Source organism: Nothoprocta perdicaria, unplaced genomic scaffold (genome assembly GCF_003342845.1).
Source record: "Nothoprocta perdicaria isolate Ctin4 unplaced genomic scaffold, notPer1 scaffold_5, whole genome shotgun sequence".
Taxonomy (NCBI): domain Eukaryota; kingdom Metazoa; phylum Chordata; class Aves; order Tinamiformes; family Tinamidae; genus Nothoprocta; species Nothoprocta perdicaria.
This window is the reverse complement of record NW_020455754.1, coordinates 6987429-7004137: the sequence shown is the minus strand read 5'-3', so window position 1 is coordinate 7004137 and position 16709 is coordinate 6987429. Positions and strand designations below refer to the sequence as shown.

The 16709-nt window shown below is 53.9% G+C and overlaps 1 long non-coding RNA gene across 1 annotated transcript; it reads left to right on the top strand.

The window, feature by feature from the left end:
• The first annotated feature begins 4303 nt into the window (after positions 1-4303).
• LOC112954491 lies at positions 4304-16111 on the top strand. Its single transcript, XR_003250726.1, has 2 exons — positions 4304-4388; positions 15331-16111. It is a non-coding gene; the product is annotated as an uncharacterized LOC112954491 (long non-coding RNA).
• Positions 16112-16709: the final 598 nt, after the last annotated feature.

Here is a 16709-nt window from a genome sequence, read left to right as displayed (position 1 = left end):
TTCGGGAGCCGGCGTCGTGGATGCCAGAACGTTCCCAGAGCACAAACAGACGATTGCCTGAGGATGGACAGGCTACTTTTCTCCCGCTGGCTTTTGTGCACTGATATCCCTTTAAAAATAATAGCCTGAAGGTTTGTAACAGAGGCCTCGCCAGCCGCCCTGCCCTTACGCACGCCCTCCTGTTCGGCATGCAACATCCGTAGTCCCATCATTACATCAGTTTCCACATCTACAGGGAGAAGAAGCACATCAAACACWCGAGAAACACATGGAAAACTAACACCTCTTTTGCACAAGGGGAAAAAAGGCTCCTTAATTGCTCTTCAGACAGCCCCTCTTGTCCCAAGAAGGTTTATCTCAGCAACAGCAGGCAGGAATCCTCACTTGACTGTTGTTATCTGCTAGGGAGCAAGGTCCGAGCATCCAGCTGCACCCCGAAAGGACATCAGGAGAGAGAAACCTCCCTGTGGAGCACTTGGAGCCCGACRCTTGGCTGGATATTTCTTAGTCACTATTATTCTAGGCCCAAGTCCCACCCTTTCCTTTCCCAGATTTGCAGTGTGGGGGTGAGCTGGCCCTGCCTGCTTTGCTCGCCCCTGCACATCCGATGCATAGCAACGTGCCCACGAGTTCCCGGGGGGCCTGGGAAGGCAGCGAGAGCCACCTCGTYTGTTCATCCTGGTCTTCTGCCCAGGTGGCCTTGGCACATCCGACCTACCCCGTGTGTCTGCAGGTTGGAGGCCAAAGAACCTCTAGAAAAAGATGTGAATGATGTGTTTTCACAGCCGAAATGCAGTGCCAAASTCTCTGCTGATATAAATTCCCTGCCAGCAATGGAGGAACTCCAGCAGAAAAATCATCTCCCTGCTCCCCTCTGGCTCCCCTGGCCTTGCGGGTATGTGTGTGCGAGCGCGTGGGCGCRATAGTGGAGAGGTGAACATGGGATGAACTGTGAGATGACTTACTCAGATAACAGGAAGACTAGAGTAGTTTGAATCCAGCCCAACTCCTCATCTCTGTGCGCTTGACATAAGTATTTAAGCCCTTGGTTGGGATCTGGTGGTAGAAGAGGACTGGAAAGCACATTTCTTCTGTGGTTAAAGGTCCTTTTGTCGGTCCATAAATCCTGCCTGAGGTCTGTTTATTCTGTTTACTGCAGTTACCTAACCTGTGAGCCTCGGCATAAATCACGGGCGGCCGTGATTTAGAGAGCAGCTTGTCTCCTTGTGGCGTGTGCACCATGTCCCCCGTGCAGAGCCCCCACACAGACATCTCCCTCCTCCAGAAGCAAGGAGATAAGGGCAATAAAAGCCGGAGCTCTCTCGCCAGGACCACTACCGCTTCATTTTCTGGCCTGGTCAAGCATTGCTACTAGATGATGGAAAGAGGAACCTATGCCTAAACTTTTCATTTTACTACGCTCCTAACTAAGCAACTGGGGCAACTAAACCACAGACAGTGGAAGTGGCGCCTCAAACCTTCCACCAGGTTCCCCAGGGCTGCAGTGTCCTCCAGCCCCCACGAGTGCCATCTACCCCCCAGGTCCACGGGAGACTCCTTGTCCTGCTATCTGAGGGGGCTTGTCCAGACGACAAGGTGCCCGGCCAGATAAGAGCCCCTTGCYGAGCAGATGGTGAACAAGCCGTCCTCACCTGAGAGGTGCTGGCTCCCCGCAGCTGAAATCAGCAGCCAGATAAGAGAGTGGCTCCCAGATAACAGCAGCCAGCTGTTCCATAGGGGGACAAACTTCCAGCATGGAGAGGAACAGGAAGAAGAGTCAGCAACCGCAAGGGAAAAATCTCCCTGGTAGCCCCGGCTCCAGTGCTCAGGACTGGGGACCTCTCTGGCCCTTCCTCCACCTCCTCCTCCTCAGTCCCAATTCAGCAACCTCAGGATCCCCTCCGCCTCCTCCCTTGTGTCTCTGCTGCCAGTTTTGTCTCTGAGCTCTGCGCTTGCCCTGTCCCATGTCCCGGTCTGCAGCAGCCGCCGGCGGGAGCRACGCAGCAGCACTTGGGGCACAAGCTGCAGCCCCTGGGGCACCCAGCCATCGGACATTGCGCTGGGTCCTTGCTGTTTAGTCTAGCGGCTGGCAGAAAGCACTCCTGTAGCTGCCTGGGTACTGGCTGCACGCTGTTTTCCCAGCGCATCCTTCCCCTTTTCCAACTCCTAGGGAAGGGGGAAAGGAGATGGTTGGCAGGGGCTGGATGAAAAACACTGCGTGCTGGGGTTGGACTGTGGGCAGCTGGAGGCCACTCTGCTGAGCTGGACTCAGAGGGGTTCACAGTGTTGGGGAGCTTTCAGCAATGGCACAGAGCTGTGCTTGCAAAGAGGCATCCTGCCTCGGCACGCAGCCTCCACGGGACACACAGGTATAAATGATATAAATGTCCCTTGTTTATTGACAGTCATGGCCAAAGAGTGACCAAGACCAGTCTCTCCACCCAGAATGACCAAGAATGATGAAACGGATGGCCCAACCTGGACACAAGGAGGATGTTGTTTTCTCTAGAAAGGCAGAGGCACGGGAGATATGATAAGAGCSTCCCAAGACCTCTGAGGCAGCAGTGATCAATCGGTCTCCAGGTCTGCTGGAGCTAGGCCAAGATGTAATCAGCTTAATTTGCAACAAGAAAGCTCAAAGGTTAGATATTAAGACAAATGTTCTAAGCACTGCAGCAGGACAGTCAAGCCCGTCCCAGGTTACATAAAGGTTATTTTAAAAAATAAGCCGGACAAACACATGTGGGGAACAGTCAGGTGCAGATGTGCGGCTTGGAAGGACTCGGATTCCCTCTGCTTGTCCATGAGCACTGTGGCCAGTGCAGGACCGGTGGGCAGACCGGGCGCCCCATCCCGCTCTGCCTCCGGTTTTGCCCATTTTCACCCAGCCCAGCTGCCCCTTTGCTCGGGCACTCGGGGACCACTGCTGTGCCCAGCCTGGTGGTAGCAGGGGCAGCACTTCTGACCCGGGAGAGGGAAGCTCGGGGGTTTTAGACCCTTACCAGCTATTTTACATTAATTTTCTAAAGCTTGTTTGGGGCTGGTGCTTTTTGGCTCTTTAAAGAGAAAAAAATATTAGGGGATTGAGGCTTTTTAAAATCTGAAACTCAAGCACTCCTGCAAAAAAACGAGCCTGTTTGGGTTTTATGCTGTTTGTACGTATATGATAAAAATCTGCTTGGGCTCACGCTAGTGTTTTAGGGCTGTAGCCTTCTTCCAAATCCATGGTCACGGATGTGCTGCCGATTCGCTGAGGCACTCAGGGCTTGAAAACACTTTGTTCAAGAAGAGGGGCTGGGGAGCAGTGCTCACCTGCTGATTTCACAACTCTTTTTTGTGTGAAACTAGATCTTTGGTTAATAAGCAGAAATGATCAAGCTCGTCTATGTGCTCACCCTCCTGGGATCTGCCCAGGGTGATCTAAACATCACCTACGTGCTGGGGCCTTGGTTCCTCTTGGGAAACCCCTTCCCCAAATCCTTTATCTGCCCAAGCCCGGAGTCCTGCTCCAATCCCTTCGGCTGTGCCTGCCCTCTCCTCGTGAATAAGGAGGTTTATCTGGCCGAGTGGCAGGGCTCGCAATCAAAGGGCTGTGATAGGCACAGGAGGATTAACCCCAGAAGGGAAGGAAAATCCCTCTCCGGCCTCCTGCCCGATACATCAAACGCGGTGCTCCTGCGGCTAATCCGGAGTACAGCCGAGCAGTTAATCACCGGGGAGCCCGGCCTTAGAGACCAGGAGCCCTGAGAGTCTGGCTCGTGYTCCCCCAGCTGGGCCGGATCCCTCCGCGCATCCCTCTGGGACGGCTCCCTTGGTCCCTGGGGTCCCTGCTGCTTTTGCGCTCGTGTTGCCTCCCGCCGGGCCCCTCGCCCCGCTCCGGGCTGCTCCCAGCCTCCTCTCCCCAGGGAGGAGCCACTTCTCCCACTCCACAGTTCTGTGGTCAGGACYGGGTCCCCACTCGGTATCTCTTTGCGTGCAGGACCAGCTGGTTGCTCTGGCAGCTCCAAAACYGTGTTCAGCACGACGGAACAGCAGGCTGCTCCCACCTCCAAGCTCCCCTTCCCATCCCATCCACCATGGGCTCCAGCCAGCACTGATGCCAGACGGGAGCTCTCCACAGCCTACACCCTCCAGCCCCTTCACTAGCCCCTTTTGCAGCCTTGACCTCAGGTTTTGGGATCAGGTGCAGGGGAGCAGGGAATCAGGCAGGTCGTTAGCACCATCTGTTGACAGGCAAATAAAGCAGCCAGTATGAACCCTCCTTCTCTTCCCTAGGGGTGGAGGGATCTGCTTGCTCAGGGCTGGATGGAGGTGGTGATGAAGGTGCACGTGGCTGATGTCCCTGTGTCTCTGAAGGTGGTGATGAGATGTGGCTGTGGCACAGGGAGGTGAGTGGTCCCCAAATGGACAAACCTGCTGCTTATTTGGAGCTGAGAGATTCTGCAAAATTGCTGGCTGAGAGGATATAGTTCTCCTATCCCCAGGCAGTGACCTGAGTGACACCGTCCCTGGCAATTAGCTCCAGGGGCTGGTGCAGGTCCTGGTCCAAGTCACTGCTCATAAACTAAGCAGYGCAGCCAGAGGAGCCCCCTGATCTGCCCTGGTTTCTGCTTTGGCACTTCTGCCATCCCAGTGGGGTCCTGAGACCCTTGGGACATTTGCACCCTGGGTTTGGGGTGTTTTGGAAGAGGCTTTTCCCTCTGTAGTATTGCTAATGAGCCTGGGGACTTGTGGTCATTAATGATGTTGTGCTGCTGGTGCTACCAGCTGGGAGAGCTGCCTGCGAGAGCTGCTGTTGGTGTCACGCAGGGCTGTGGGGCTCAGCTAAGCCCTGCCAGAGAGGAGCTTTGGCAGCCAGGAGTCCTTCGTGGGCCAAAAGGCCTTGGGATGGTTCCCTGGGCTGGGGCCAAACGTCACTGCTGGCGCACGGGCCTGGCGTGGGGTGGAGGCTGCAGCAGTGACTGTCCCCAGGCTGTGGGACATCAGGCTCTGTCACCTCCTGGTGTTTCGGCTGGGGACGCCCTGCTGCTTGTTGGGCAGGGGATGGGCCCTGCCAGGAGGGCTGGTTTGGGCCGTGCAGAGCCGCGGTCCACATGTGCCACCCCATGGACACTCCGTGTAAGTGACTCCAAGCCGCAGGCATCCTGCAGCCCGGACCTGGCTGCCTGCGCTGGCTCCAGTGTTGGCATCGGCTGGGGAGGCCTGTGGGCTGCTGTTTGGGACACTTTGTGGCCCAGCAAGTGTCCTTCACGGGGAAACGCCTCTGCCCATGAGGGTGCRTTTGTTCCCACTCCGGGCAGGGCTATGGTTTATCTGCCTGCATGCTGCCTGGTTGCACTGGGGAGTTTGCAGCACCGTGACCTCTCTGCAGCGGGACTGCTTCCCAGTGCATGTGCCGTGAGCAAGGGCAGTCTGTGCTGGGCCTACRTTGTGCAGGGGGGACCCATGTGTCACCAGAGCCACCAGAAACCAAGCACTCTGTTTGCCCAGCTTGTGTCCCTCCTACTGGGAGGTGCTGCCCTCAAGCCTTGTGCCCTGGATATGAGATGCCCCCGGCTCCCACCTTCTCCTGGGATGTTCTCGTGGCACCAGAGCTGAGGCCATGGAGAGGTGGGTGTGCACKAGGAGACAGGGAAACGCCTTGGAGGTGGTGATGCCAAGGAGGCCCTGGCTGAGGTTTATGGAAAACCCAGGTGTTCTGCACCACTGGTGTCCTCCCCACTCTGGACAGTAGGATCTAAAGAGGTGCTCATTTCAGATGGGGACCCAGGACAGCAGAGTCACCCTGCACACATTGGGGCTGTGCACACCCAGTTTCTTACTGCTCTCCCTAGATGTTTCTCTGTGCCTGCTGCTGAGAGAGGTTGTGGGACTGGCCGCACCTTTGACCCACCACAGTAGGGCAGTTTTGCCTACCTAGGCTTGGCTAGAAGGGCTCTGGGCAGTTGTCCAAGCTCAGTGCCCCACAGCTCTGCCAGGTGGTGCTTTGCCATGGGGTTGCAGCCCTCCAGTCTGAGCTTCTCAAGGCACCTCAGGGAGCAGGAGGTGCTTAGGTTCAATCCACTGTACCCACAGATTTACAAAGAATGCTAAACTTTGGGACTCTTTCGCTTTTTCTCTGTTCTCCACTCAGTGCCAACTGGGGAGTTTGCAAATGGGGAAATAGCAGGAGAGAATCATCTCTCACCTGTGCCAAGGATAGAGGACACAGGAACAAAAATAACACCTTTGGGGGGATTCCACTGAATATGGGGTTTCATATATATATACGACATATATACACACCTGTGTGTTTATATGCAGCACTTGGATATTTGCACGTATATGTACACAAGAGATCTCTTGCTGACACGTTGTTGTTTGCCTGGCGCTGAGCAGTGCCTGCTCTGCGAGTGGAGATGCTATCTCAGGGACGTGCTGGCTGTCCCAGGCACAACCGGGGCATTTCAACCTGTACTGCACTGAGGACACCTTGCAAATGTCCTRATGTGTTCCTGAGGGTTGTATTATTATTTTTTTCTTTCTCCCTGGGTTTAAGCCAGTCAGAAGGTTCCTGCATGTGGCTCTTGCTGCCCTGGCCGGTTGCCCACCGGGCCAGCATGTCCCTGCAGGTGTAATGGCCCCCTCCAGAGCTAGGGAAAGGCCTTGTTTGCACCTCTCCAGATCAAAGCAACACTCCCAGCTGACGGAAAATCTGTTTTCTGTGTTTCTCGGCCATGGATGGTGTTGGGTTCTCGCCAGGTCCTGAGCAATCCGAGCGGCAGATGGCAGCAGAGCCGGCGCATCCGTAGCCTGTCCGGGAGGCTCTCCTGCTCCCAGGGCTTGGGCTGGAGGACATCGGCAGCAGCACTTCTTCCCCAAGTGAATTCACATTGTGGGGATGGGGAGACACCCGCTCTAGTGGTGTCTTGGGTCCCGCAGCCTTTTGCAGCAGCTGCTGTCTGCTGTTTGGGCTGGCAAATCCCAGTCTGATCTCGGCTGCTCCATGTCCACAGCCCCTGGGCAGCCTGCTTGGCCCAGCCGGGGTTGTGCAGGATGGCAGGAGCCTCCTGGAGACCCCGCAAGGCTGGTTCTCCCATTCTGTGTGGGATAAATGACTGCTGCTGTATTCCCGGCCATTTTACCTAGTGGTTTCTAATCCCTGTTGGCAGAAGCCTTGGGGACCTAAGAGTGGGAAGCGGGGCCCTGGAAAACCCCTCTGCAGCCCCATCTGGGCAGCGGGCTGGGGAAACTCCCTCCCCGGGGCCCTTGGAGGCTCCTCTTCACAGGGACAGACAGTTTTGTTGAGTCATGGCTTGGGGCTGGCAGCTCTCCAGGCTTTGCAACCAGCTGGCTGCAGCCTTGGGCTGCGCTGTGCTGAAGGAAGCGCTGAGGACAAGCCATGGCCCTGGCCCAGAGCATCTTCTGCAGCCCCGCAGAAGCTCTGACCACCTCCCACTTGGTATAGACAAAAAAGAATTGCCAGGGGAGATGTGTGTGTGTACATGGAGTTGGTGCTGGTGGAGCAGCTCCTGACACGAGGGTGGGCAGGGAGGAAGGCTCCAGCTGGCCAAGTCCTCAGACCTCAGCATTAGGCACCTTGCTGCAGGGAGCTCCAGCTGCCAGGTCTGTGTGCACCCGCAGGGCAGCATCTTCTGTGATACCTCCTGGTCTTTGTCTCCAGCTGCCCCACTCTTCCCAAAATCCTCTCTCCTCCTTTACTCCCTGACTCTTCTCGCTGCAAGCAGAGGATTCTCTGGCTGCAGGGCTGGGAGCCCGAGGACAGGGCTGTGCAGGAGTCTCCCTACTTGGCATGCTGTGTAGACCCCACCAGCCTCACCGGGAAGCTCTCCCAGCGTAGGTGCTGTTGCCCTCTCCTCCTCACCCCAAGTGCCACATTATCTCGGCAATTCGGGTGCAGAGTGCTTTGTCACCCCACCCAGCCTGGCCCAGCAGCGATGCAGCCGAGGGCCGGGGCTGCCCTTCCCTGATTACGGATGCGAAGCCGCGTTTATCGAGGGCAGAGCCCTGCTGGCTCCTTCTTGCCCTCCGGCCATCGCCCGCGGGGCCCAGCGCCCCGAGCAGGGACCCTGGCCGCTATCTCCTGTCTCCACGCGAGCCGCGCGATTGCAGCCTGCGTATCGGTATCCCCGCACCCAGCGGCCGTGGTCCCCGGCCTCGAGYGAGGCAAAGCTGCCAGCGGAGCCTTGGGGAGAGGTGTCCGTGTTTGAGGACACGGATGCACCTGTGTGTGCCAGCAGCTCYGTGCCCCGGCCACTGCAGTGTTATTGACAACCCCAGCACTGTCACTACATGCGGCAAGGCAGGAGGGTGCTGCGATGAGGCTCAGTAAATTATTAAATAGCAGCTAAGGCTGTGGAAGTGGGCCATGCTGATGTGGTAATCGCAACACCGTGAGGAGTAGCCCTGCCCARAGGGAGCATGTCGGATGAAAGAACCTCGGGACCCACTGGGAGGAGAAAYCAGAGCTCTGATGACCTGGCCGGCTCTGGAGGGGAGATGTGTGTGCAGGGGCTGCACGCAGCGGGTTTCCCTTCTTAGGTGGCCCCGTGTGGCTGCCACGTTGCTTCTCTCTGCTCTTTCCTATTAACAGGAGTGACAGTGCCAGTAGCTGCTCCCTGGATGCCCCAGCAGTCCCTGATGCTGCTTCCAGCTTTCTCGTTGCCCAGGGAAGCACTCGGGTCCCAGCAACCTTCCCTTGCTGCTCTGCCGAGCGCTGGCCACTGTCCCATGCCTTGCTCAGGGCTGCCTCTGTGCTTCGCTAAGCACCGATAAAATGAGGAGATGTTTTGGTTTGGCAAAGGCTTTAGTTTTGCATCCTTAGGAGAGGAATTACAAAATAACAAGATAAGCCTGCAGGCTGGAAACAAGCAGAAGAAAAATGATCTCAAGTGTGAAGATMTCTCTCTTGCCCTGTAAACCTTTGGGGTAATCTTGTTTTAGGCCAGAAATCCCTGCAGAGGGTTTCTGAAAACGTGGAAAGCCCTTGGTGTTGCCGTGTCTAATTCGGTCTGGCTGCACTCAAAAAGAAAAGATTTCTTTGTGGGAGCAGGAGCTTGGAAGTAACTTGGAGGATTGGCAAGGAGAACTATGTGATTTCCTCCCACTTTTTTTTTTTTCTTCTCCTCCCCTCCCCTCTGTTCTGTGGAAACGGGGAAGCTGAAAGGTCTCTGAGGAAGATGAGAGCGTGGCACTGTCTGGTTCTGTTTCTTCTGTTCTGAGAAGACTTTGAGTGACTTTGCCCTTGGGTTGAGGGATCTGATTCCCAGCACTCTGCACTTACTGTAGTCGGGAACTAATGAGTGATAGTCCAGGTCACATCTTTGCAACTACTCTTAGCTCAGTCCTTTCCCATAGTGATAGCAGAGATTGACCAATTCCCTTCCATCACTCCCATCCTCAGGACCAGGTTAGGATATTCTGCTTAGTGCCACTGGGTAGCCAGAAAGTTCTCCCCAATTTTCCAGCATCTATGGCTTTATTTTGCTTCCCCAATCCAACCCTCCACAGGGAGCAGCATTTGGAGCAGCAGCTTCCCAGGGCTGGACAGCTCGGCTGGCAGCAAGGGCTAGAGCAGGGCTGGATGCTGCATGTCCACACAGCCAGAACTTGATTCCCATTCCCATCACCAGTGACCTCCCCGGGGACAATGAACATGAGCCCTTTTAGCTGCTGTGTTTGTATACACAGGCCTGCTGTTGTCACAGATCCCTTAATCCCGCTGTGTGTCCCACGGCCTGTGCTTGTACAATAGCACCCGGGGCTGGGTGCTGGCACTGCACTTTGCTCAAACCCTCTTACCTCTGACTCGCTGATCAGCTGCTGACGGGGTGTTATGGGGAGGCCACATGGGTTGGCCACTGTGCCAGCGTCCTGATGAAGGGCACTGTCCCTGCATCAACTTGGGGGCGTCAGGGGAAGCAGCACCCACATGTGCCCCCCATTGCTGTGTTTTGCACCCGGTGAGCAGCACTCACTCCCTGGGCCTTCAGTCCAATGGGAGAGATGGGTCAGCTCAGGCTGATGCTTCCTCTCTGCCAGGAAACTAAGTATCTGGGGAAGCAAATGTGCTTCTGGGGGACAGCGAGGGCCAAAGAGCCACAGGTCACAGGTGGGTGCAGGGCACAATGCAAAGGGAATGCCTGGAGCAGGGCTGCTGAGAGGCACCCACAGTGTGGAAAGATGGGAAAATGAGCTCAGTGTGGAAATCTTACCAGAACGTGAGCAGAGGAGGGGGCAGGGATGTGGGTCACCACGTGGGATTTGGGCCTGTGTGGTGCTGTGGGGGCTCTGAGCAGCGCCCGGRGCTGGGGCAGGGTTCAGCTGTGCCTGTGAGTGGGAGTTGGCCAGAGCAGGAGCTGCCTGCGGTCCAGCCCCTCCATCCACATCCGTGAGCTGGGATGGGCTCATGGCAGTGGACAGAGCCCCTGGCACGTGTCTGGGCTGCCTTGGCCGAGCGGTGGGTGCCACTCCTGCAGTGCCGCGCTGGGAAGCTGTTCTTTTGCTCTCCTCTGTGAGACTGGGCAGGTGGCTTCAGTCCCAGGCCTTCCAGACAGACTTTTGGCCAGGCTTCCTGCCTGATTCCCACTCCTCAGTCCCTTACAATGCCCGCTGGAGCTGAGGATGCACAATCTCTTAGTCGCCTGATGTGGCTGTGCTTGGGCATGGGAGGGTTCTGATGTGATGCCTGGTCCTGGCAAAAATCCGGGGCCAGGAGCCTGAGCACCTGCACCCAGAATGAGTGGAGGCTTTACTTTCAAGTCTTGTTTTTCCCTCAACTCCCTACCTTGCACGGAGGAGGAACAGSACCCGTTGGATCCATCTGGATTGGTGCAGCCCCGATCGCGCCAGGGAAACCGCCGGCAGCAGCGTCGTTGTGTTGTGGCTCAGGGTAAGATTTGAATAGCAAGGCCCAGGGCTTTGCTTTGACTGCAGAAGGGTAAAACAATATTTAAATAACTAGCAGCCACTGAAAGCAGCGGGGCTCCCATGGGAAAAGAGGGAATTTGTGGACACGCATCGATGATGGTTTTATCATGCGCACATAACCGTGCGGGAAGCGAACGGAGCTGATGGGAGCTGCCTCTGATTTAGTATTTCATAACTTCGGTGGTTCACTCTGAGCCTTTTGGCTGTTAATTATCCTCAGGTGCTTAGAGGAAAATATCCCAGAAAATCCACTCGTAAATCTTATTGATTCTCACCTTGAGTCTTCGGGAGCTTTTAGGTCACCTGCACAAGCTGCCACGGTGAGAATTAGTGTTGCTCCACGGAGCAGCTGCTGGCTGGCATCTCCCTGCGCGTTGGGCACGATGSATGGTCCCCGGCAAGCTCTAGCGCAACATGCTGAGGGCAGAGAAATGGGAGCATGTGGGGCTTGCAGCCCATTTCTCACCCATTCAGCTTCTCCATGGGGATGATGTGTGCTGGGCTGGACCGAGCGTCCTGGAGTCCTCCAGGGATGCTCTGGCCAGCCCAGGACCTGGAGGGCATGCAGGATACTGCGTGCAGATGAACTCCTTTGTGGATCACATCCTTCTGATGAGTCTCTTGATATCGTTTTGGTTTTTTTCTTCCATTTGAAGGTCGGTCCACAGCACTTGTGGAAAAAGAAGTGCAGAATTCCTAGCAGCTGACTAATTTCAAGTTATTTTCAATAAATTTTCAAATTCATCTAAAGCCCAGAGGACTTAAAGCACTAGAAAAATGTTGCTAGAGCATCAGGGGCTAATCCCTGTTTTGTAGAAGTGTCTGAAATATTTTTGTTGCAGTTCCTGAAGGCAGAGAGACAGCACAGAGAGAAGGAAGGAACAGTGTCCATGTGAGATAAATATTCATTATGGAATTTTTCTTTCTCAATGGTCAAATTTTGTCATGTTTTTACAAACACCTGGAAATAGAAATTACTTAGGGGACCTGTTAAGCAACCTTGGGCTGATATATGTAGCAAAATATATGGGGTGGGAGTACTGGTCTAGAGGTATAGCAGCAGATATTGCTTTCTGTAGCCAATGTCATCAAGAACTTGGAAATGGAGATGTTTTCAAAACTTTCCTCGAGCAGACAGGGTTATTTATTGGCTTTAGGGGAGTTCTACAAGAGCTATGACTGCTGGAGGAAAAAGTTCTTGTGTTAGAAGTAGTTTTGACTTATTTTTCCCCTCAATCCATTCATAAAAAACTGCCAAGACTGTGTAACAGGTCTCATATATCTAATTATGAGATATTTACCCTCATTTAAAAWTATCTCACTATTTCATGCCAGAAAAATACATGCAGTGCCCATGTTCTCAATATTACATGTCTGCTTCCCTGTGGATGCAGAAGATGTTTGTATGTGATGCTCGAACTGGGGCTCCATTGAGCTGACACATGTTGGTTTCCAGCCCGTGGCAGGAATGTGGGCTCTGAGYGAGGGCAGGTGAAAAACATACTTGGGAAAGGAAGCATTGTGGTGGGATGTCTCTCCAGAAGAGAGGTGTTGGAGGGTGCTTCTCCAGGAGAAACCTGCAGGAACAGGCGTTTTGTTTTGCGTCTGCACTAAAATAGGTGAAAGTGCCAGTGGTGTGGGGAGCAGAATAAAAGGGTTGGGAGGTTTCTTCTGAGAGATGCTCAAGCTGTTTGTGGTGGCCCTAGCGTGTCACCACGTGTGCCTGCTGTGTCTGCAGGCACTGCTGTCATGGAGCGATGCTGCGTCATGGAGCGACGCCACAAACCCCGGGATGTGGCTTCAGGCTTTGCRCCCAGGGCAGGGCAGCCTGATCCACGCTGACATGCCTGGTTTAGAGATGAAAATCCATAAGAAAGAAGTAGCTGATGTTTCAAAATGTCAATTTTGCTGAAACTGAGAATTYCCAGCTAGATCTTAGTGTTGGAATGGGCAGCGCTGCGACCTGGGAATGGTTCTGCGTGTTTCAGATTCTTGCATGCAGCCGGGTGAAAACCAACAATTCACACCAGTCCAGTGCCACTGAATGTATGGAGTTATTTATTTTTAATATCAGCCTGATCTATTTGGGATGGAAAGGGAATTACTGCAACCTAGGTACTAACAATTTTGTCTGAAACTGTCTCTCATTACAGGTCACTCTTTGGATACACTAATGGGCTGCTCTGTGTGRTTTCTCTAGTACAACTTAAGTCCAGGTGTCCTTTGGAAATATTTTTTCTCTGTAGGTGTCAAAGGGGATCCTGCAATTTGGTCACTTGTGCTGCATTTGCAACTCACTTGGGTGAAGAGCAGATATGACAAATCCCTGGGGCAGGTGGCTTGTTTGAACGCGTTAGTCTGAAGAGCTGCTGTAGAGGAATTTGCATAACCTTGAATGCGTTGTCCCAAACAGCATTCCTGGCCGGCAGAATTCACAGACCAACAACTACTACATAAATAATTCAAAGCATATGACTCAGGATAGGAAGTTTGGGTTGTTCTTGGCGAAATCCCCTTTCTCTTTTTCAAAGCGTGCCTGTTCCTTAGTAATTTGCTCTCCGTGTTTGAAGCCGCATTTGCATCTGTTCAGGAGTAAAGCGATCAGCACTCTTTGGTAGTGAATAGACTGGTCTAGAGGTACCTGGGCAAAATGAGGAGATTCACTTCAAAAGCGCACTCCCAGTACAACCCAACAGTGACGTAGACACAGRCTCTGGGTGACGGGAAGGGAGAGGGGATGAGGAGCACCCACACGTGCTACTGCTGCTAGGGAGCAGTCAGTCCTTGGTATCATGTTGGAGCTAATGTGGGGAAKACGTGTAACCTTGTTCTTGTATCTTCAGCTCTTATCAGACTCTGCTATTTGCTTATGCAGCTGTCATTTTAACATGCTATTGTATTTTATTATATGACRTATTTTATGTTTTCTAGCTGGGCTCAGATCTGGTTTTCTTGCTACTACTAGAAAGAATGAGGATGGAAATATAAATATTTTTAAATGTTAACTATTTACAAAGACATATAACAAGGGAGAAAAATACTACAGATCTGGACACAACCGGGGGTCTTGATACGTCTGGGGTATTGAGACCTTCTTTAATACCAGTCAGTTCGGAAACCGCTATCATAAATGTGTTTGTTTAAAGTGCATTAGTTAAATGGCACAATGCATCACTACTTCTGTTTAAAACCCCAACCAGAGCGGGAGCTGGAGCAGGAGCTTCCCTTGCATCAGCCACCTGTGACTGCAGCTCCAGGGAAGCGCCAGGGCTTGCAAGGCAAGTAGCCAAGGGCAGCGAGGCCATGTGTCCTCTTGGCTGTTGCATAAAGGTTGCACATAACCTTGACGCTTGCTTGGAGACACTTCCCTTTCTTCCCTCCTTGCCCATTAATTTATTTTTATAACGCTGGCGGCCCGGCCTGGCTAGCGGCGGAGGGCGGGCGCGTGGGGCGCAGCGCTCGCCCAGCCCGCGCCTGCCCCGAGCCAGTTGGGCGCTCGCCCATCGCAGGCTCCTTCCCGCTCACGCGGGCGGCAGGGCTGGTCAGGCCAGGCTGGCACGGGCTGGCGCTGGCGCGGGGCGTCCCCAAGGGGCAGAGCGACAGTAAYGCGGAGCTGCGACCCGGGAGCCCTGCCGCATCCAGCTCCTTCCCCAGCTGGAACACGGACCTGGGAGAGGGTGAACATGTGAGCCCAGCTGGCAGGGAAGTGGCCCAAAGTGGGGGAGCTGCACCGTGCAGCTGATGAGGAGCCATCATGATCATCCTGGGCTGATGAGGAGCCTGAGGACCTCCTGGCAAGCAAGGGGTTGAGCTCAAGCAGTCATGGCTTGTGCTATTTTATTTATGTATTTTATCAGTGAGTGATGCAAAGCTTAACTTGGATATCGGAACCTTCCCTTTGGATATTGGGCCAGGCRGCGAGGCCAGTGGCCACCACTTCTAGAGTATCATCAGCTTATAAAAATTTCCTTTTGCCATTTACTGTCCAGATCCTTAAATGTATTTGTGACAGACACTGGTGATCCCTGAGGTGTGTGGTGATGTCCAGTARCACAAGTGTGCTCTGTGATGTGGGAGCAGGTTCCTCAAGAGGGGGAGGAGAAAAAAGAAAAAAAAAATAAGAAAAATTTTTAAAGGCTGGAAGGGGATGAGCCCTCGTGCTTTCTGCTGGTGTAGAACATTTCAGGGCTGGAAACGGGAGCACTACTGGTTGGAGTAAGAACTAGGCAATAAGCTAAGTCTTTGCACATACTCTAGGCTGGATACCAGGGGACACGGGCTGCCAAGATGAGTCCCAGTGGAGGATCCCTAAGAGCTGGCCACTGCTGTTAGACCTTTGATGCTATTGCCCTGTAGAGTGAGAAACTAAACTCATACTTGTCTCTCTCCCTTTATTTTCAGTGTGACAGTCAAGCTGTAACTCCAGCTTTTCCCTCTTTCCATGCACCATCAACTGGGAGCGATGCTGTCAGTGCCTTGTCACGCTGCAGATATCTGAGGGGTTTGTGCTCACTGCAGCAACACCAAACTCCAGGTCCTCTAGGTGAACGTTTCTGGCTAGAGGGGACAGTGTCCTCTCTGTTAAAGAGAGAAGGCCGGTGCAAGGCTTGCTTGGAAAAGATCCTGTGAATTGGACAAGCCTCACTAAGTGATGTCTGCAGTGCACGTTCAGCATTACGCTTTACAGTTCATATCTATATCAGTCATGTATGTGTGCATATACATGGGACAATTGCTGAGGACATTAGTGACAGCTACGAGTGACGTTCCATCAACTAGAGATTAATCAACTATTTAAACACGCTCAAATAAAAGTATGCAGGCTTTGTTGGGTTGAAAAAGCTACTCCTTTAACCTCTTTCCATTAAATACGTTGCATTCCCCAAACATCTTTGTAGTCGTCCTCAGCACTTGATCTGTTTTGTCATCCCCGAATGCGGGTGACCACAATTACATGTGCTGCTCCAGAGGAAGGCTCATCAGCGCTTGGTCTAATGGGATGGAGCTTTTCAGGTGCCTTCTGGCTCAACCTCACCTTTGTCATGGTTTTGGCCATGGGCTGGACTCACCCTATGACCCATCTCTTCCTATGTAACTTTAGGAACTTTCTTTCCTTTGAATTTTTGACCTTCTGAGCCGACAGCCATTGTCACAAGATTCGTTTCCTCAGCCATCTCCTGGAGATGAAGCTTCCTGATGCAAGGTCTTCCCGAGGAGCTGGCACAAAACCAGACCAGGCACAAAACCAGGAGAGTTTGCCCATTCCTGGGCTCACGGGAASCAGCTTGTCGGTTCCTGTGTTATTGCACTTGAAATGCCAAGGCCTCATGGCCCGTGGTCGGGCGAGAGGACAYGATTCCTGGTTGTGCTTCCAGGAACCTTTCTGAGATTGTGATCCCAATCTGGATCTGCTGCCAGGCTTGGAATGCACTCGCAACCCGACTGCGGTGTAGCCCCTCTGTGGCTATTGGGGGGAAACTGTCCCCATCCGTGCAGCCCCAAACTGCCCTCCCTGTCCCTTTGCTGCCAGCTGCACCAAGGCTCCTCAGCACCCGCTGCTGAGGGGACCAAAAGTGCTGGCTTTCACCCCATTTACGAGCCAGGCAACACKGCCACGTGCGCAGGGCTGGCTCCCTCCCTCTCCTCTTTCCCAGACCTCGGGTGTCCCCCGGACGGTGCCGAAGCCCCGGACGGTGCCGATCCCCCGGCACTGCCCTCAGCGCCCGCCGGGGCCGCGCGCAGCGAGGGGGCAGCGGCGGCGGCCCCTTTAAGCGCCCCCC